This window comes from Triticum aestivum, chromosome 5A (genome assembly GCF_018294505.1).
Source record: "Triticum aestivum cultivar Chinese Spring chromosome 5A, IWGSC CS RefSeq v2.1, whole genome shotgun sequence".
NCBI classification, from domain to species: Eukaryota; Viridiplantae; Streptophyta; class Magnoliopsida; order Poales; family Poaceae; genus Triticum; species Triticum aestivum.
Window position 1 is genome coordinate 592,053,378 of NC_057806.1, and position 5,165 is coordinate 592,058,542.

Genomic DNA, 5,165 nt, shown 5'->3' on the forward strand with positions numbered 1-5,165 from the left:
AGATAATATAGCATGGAGCAATCAAAAATTATAGATACGTTGGATACGTATCACGCGTACGTGTACGAGAGAAGCGTGCATCGCTCGGCCCCCGACCTCCCACCGTAACCGGGAACTCCCCGAAATTTTCCTCGCCCTTGCTTCTACCATGGTTTTTTCCGTCATGGACGGCCCAAAGAATGTCATGCAGCTGCGTGTCCGGCCTGCCCAGGACGAAAATCCCATTTTCTGTCATGATTTTTTGTCATAGAAGTAGGAGCCCACCACATCTATGATGATACCGGGTTTTGTCACAATTATCGTCATAGAAGTGTCATATGTATGACAGAAAAAAAATTCGTTCGGCCCAAAATGTCACTGATGTGTCTTTTTTGTAGTGTTGAGAGAGACCATCTTCATCCTACACCTCCCACGGATTGATAAACCTTAGGTCATCCACTTGAGGGAAATTTTCTACTGTCCTACAAACCTCTACACTTGGAGGGCCCAACAACGTCTACAAGAAGAAGGTTGTGTAGTAGACATCAAGAACAAAAGCACACCTTATCATGTTTGCAAACTAGAGAAAGCCTTGTATGGTTTAAAACAGGCCCAAGAGCCTGGTACTCGAGGTTTAGCACTAAGTTACAACAGCTTGGGTTTACACCATCAAAGGCTGACACTTCATTGTTCTTTTATAACAAAGGCACCATTACTATGTTTGTGCTTGTTTATGTTGATGATATTATTGTTGCTAGCTCAAGTTCGGATGCCACCACTTGCTTGCTTAAGGATCTGAAGGTGGAGTTTGCTATCAATGACTTGGGAGATGTTCACTATTTTCTCGGTATAGATGTTAAACATGTGAAGGATGGTATACTTCTGACTGAATAAAAATACACTGTTGATATACTCAGGAGAGTAGGTTTGGAAAAGTGTAAGCCTGTAAGTACACCCATCTCAACTTCAGGGAAGCTCACAGTTGATAGTGGGGTAGCACCTGGACCAGAGGATGCAACAAATTACAGAAGTGTTATAGGTGCATTACAGTATCTGACTCTCACACGTCCTGATATTTCTTATTCTGTGAACAAGGTATGTCAGTATTTACATGCACCTAGTACCACTCATTGGACAACAATTAAAAGAATTGTGAGAATCTTAAGTTCTCAAAGGGACTTGGACTTCAAATTACCAAGTCTCCATCTACGCTTGTTACTGCTTATTCAGATGCAGATTGGGCTGGGTGTGCTGATGATAGAAGGTACACGGGCGGTTTTGTTGTATTCCTAGGAACAAATCTTGTGTCATGGAGTGCAAGAAAACATGCTACTGTCTCGAGGTCTAGTATTGAGGCTGAGTATAAGGCTCTAGCAAATGCTACAGCTGAAGTAATGTGGATTCAAACGTTGCTGTATGAGATTGGGATTAAAAATCCACGAGCTGCAAGGTAATGGTGTTTTAATATTGGTGCAACCTATCTTTCAGCTAATCCTGTTTTTCATGCACGAATGAAGCATATTGAAGTTGATTTTCACTTTGTTCGAGAAAGAGTATCTCAAGGACTTCTTGACATAAGATTTATTCCAACTGGTGATCAGCTGGCTGATGGGTTTACAAAGCCTCTCACGATGAGAAAAATGGATGGCTTCAAGTACAATCTCAACCTTGGTAAGTTTCCATAGAGGTTCGATTGAAGGGGAGTGTTAGACAACATGATAGATAGAGTTGTAGTTTAAACTCATATATCTCCTTCTATCTGTATTTCTCTCTATTCAAATTACCTCCCTCGATCTGCTGTAATCCAGACGCATCCTAGCGATCATCTCAACTTGGACGCCACGACAGGCTGTTCACCAGAATCAATATATACCCGTGGCCACCTACGGGTGGTAGTACGCTTCCCATAACATCTTACACATTGTCGCACGAACAACCTAGCTCAATGGTTGCTGCTGCTGCTCAAGCTCAACCTCGTGTCATGGTGCTGCCCTTTCCCGCACAGGGCCACGTCATCCTGCTCATGGAGCTGCCCCGCAAGCTCGTCGAGCACGGCTTGGAGATAGACGTCGTGAACACCGAGTTCAACCACGGCTGCGTCCTCCAAGCCTTGGCAGAGGATGAAGCAATTGTTGGGGAACGTAGTAATTTCAAAAATTTCCTACGCACACGCAAGATCATGGTGATGCATAGCAACGAGGGAAGAGTGTGATCTACGCACCCTTGTAGACCGACATCGGAAGCGTTAGCACAACGCGGTTGATGTAGTCGTACGTCTTCACGGCCCGACCGATCAAGCACCAAAACTATGGCACCTCCGAGTTCTAGCACACGTTCAGCTCGATGACGATCCCTGGACTCCGATCCAGCAAAGTGTCGGGGAAGAGTTCCGTCAGCACGACGGCATGGTGACGATCTTGATGTACTACCATCACAGGGCTTCGCCTAAGCACCGCTACAATATTATCAAGGATTATGGTGGAAGGGGGCACCGCACACGGCTAAGAATATGATCACGTGGATCAACTTGTGTGTCTAGGGGTGCCCCCTACCCCCGTATATAAAGGATCAAGGGGAGGAGGCCAGCCGGCCCCTATGGCGCGCCAAGGAGGAGTCCTCCTCCTAGTAGGAGTAGGACTCCTACTAGGAGGGGGAAAGAAGTGGGGAGGGAGAAGGAAAGGGGGGCGCCGCCCCCCCTCTCCTAGTCCAATTCGGACCAGGGGGAGGAGGCGTGCGGCCCACCTTTGGCTGCCCCTCTCTCTTTCCACTAAGGCCCATATGGCCCATTAGTTCTCCCGGGGGGGTTCCGGTAACCCTCCGGCTCTCCGAAATCACCCGGAACACTTCGTGTCCGAATATAGCCGTCCAATATATCAATCTTTATGTCTCAACCATTTCGAGACTCCTCGTCATGTCCGTGATCACATCCGGGACTCCGAACTAACTTTGGTACATCAAAACTCATAAACTCATAATATAATTGTCATCGAAACCTTAAGCGTGCGGACCCTACGGGTTCGAGAACAATGTAGACATGACCGAGACACGTCTCCCGTCAATAACCAATAGCAGAACCTGGATGCTCATATTGGCTCCTACATATTCTACGAAGATCTTTATCGGTCAGACCGCATAACAACATACGTTGTTCCCTTTGTCATCGGTATGTTACTTGCCCGAGATTCGATCGTCGGTATCTCAATACCTAGTTCAATCTCGTTACCGGCAAGTCTCTTTACTCATTTCGTAATACATCATCTTGCAACTAACTCATTAGTTGTAATGCTTGCAAGGCTTATGTGATGTGCATTACCGAGAGGGCCCAGAGATACCTCTCCGACAATCGGAGTGACAAATCCTAATCTCGAAATATGCCAACCCAACATTCACCTTTGGAGACACCTGTAGAGCTCCTTTATAATCACCAAGTTACGTCGTAACGTTTGGTAGCACACAAAGTGTTCCACCGGTAAACGGGAGTTGCATAATCTCATAGTCATAGGAACATGTATAAGTCATGAAGAAAGCAATAGCAACATACTAAACGATCGGGTGCTAAGCTAATGGAATGGGTCATGTCAATCACATCATTCTTCTAATGATGTGATCCCATTAATCAAATGACAACACATGTCTATGGTTAGGAAACATAACCATCTTCGATTAACGAGCTAGTCAAGTAGAGGCATACTAGTGACGTTTGGTTTGTCTATGTATTCACACAAGTGTTATGTTTCCGGATAATACAATTCTAGCATGAATAATAAACATTTAGCATGATATAAGGAAATAAAATAATAACATTATTATTGCCTCTAGGGCATATTTCCTTCAGCAATCCCAGGAGGAGTTCACATGCTCTCCATTCCAGATAGCCTGCGGCCTGCCGACGACCACACGGACATCGGTGCGCTGGTCAAGGGACTGCCGGCCACCATGTCCGGCCGCCTCAAGGAGATTATCAAGTCGAGGAAGACGAAGTGGATGATAGCAGACATGTCCATGAGCTGGGCCCTGGAGCTGGCCACCACAGCGGGTGCCCGTGTTGCCTTGTTCTCCACGTACTCTGCAGCTGTGTTCGCGCTCAGGTTGAAGCTCCCCAGGCTGATCGAGGATGGTGTTGTTGATGAAATTGGTAAGAGCAAATCAAAATTTCCATGTCCATGTAACTCGTTAGTTTCCTAGTCTTTTATTGGTATGTGGACTTTGCACCATGAACATGGACACCACACGTACGCAGGGAACGTGAAGAGGAACGAGAGGGTCCAACTGATGCCGCCCGTTGACGCGGTAGAGATCCCTTAGGTCAGCCTGGGCAGCACCCCGGAGAGGCGTAGAACCAACATCTAGAACGTCCTCAAGACCAACCGGTTGATGCCGCTTGCCGAGAAGATCATCCGCAACACCTTCATGGAGATGGAATTGACGCTCTTGCTCTGCTCCCGAACGCGCTGCCGCTCGGCCCGCTGGTAGCGCCGACGTCGCGGCCGTCCAGACATTTCCTACCGGAAGACCTGACCTACCTCGCCTAGCTCGATGCGCAGGCCCCTGGCTCCATCGTCTACGTCGCCTTCGGGAGGTCCGACGTCTTGGATGCAACGCAGTTTCAAGAGCTTGCCGACGGGCTCGCGCTCTCCGGCCAACCGTTCCTGTGGGTCGTCCGGCCAAACTTCACCACCGGAGCCACAAAAGGTTGGTTTGATGCGTTCAAGCGCCGCGTCGAGGGAAAGGGGTTGGTCGTCAGCTGGGCGCCGCAGCAACGCGTGCTCTCGCACCCCGCCGTCGCCTATTTCATGTCGCACTGCGAGCGGAACTTGACCATGGAAGGCATGTTGCACGGCGTGTCATTCCTCTGTTGGCCGTACTTCGCCGACCAGTTCACCAACCAGAGCTAGGTGTGTGATACGTCTCCAACGTAACTACAATTTTTTATTGTTCCATGCTATATTATATTCTGTTTTTGGACATTATTGGGCTTTATTATACGCTTTTATATTATTTTTGGGACTAACCGACTAACCGGAGGCCCATCCCAGAATTGTTGTTTTTTTGCCTATTTTAGAGTTTCGCAGAAAAAGAATATCAAATGGAGTCCAAACGGAATGAAACCTTCGGGCACATGATTTTCGGAACGAACGTAATCCAGAGGACTTGGACTCTACGTCAAGAAAGCAACCAAGAAGGCA

General features: G+C 47.6%; 1 pseudogene; it reads left to right on the forward strand.

Annotated features, from left to right (window-relative positions):
* Positions 1-4,251: 4,251 nt before the first annotated feature.
* LOC123101600 (uncharacterized) overlaps positions 4,252-5,165 on the forward strand; it is a 24,516-nt pseudogene continuing 23,602 nt past the window's right edge.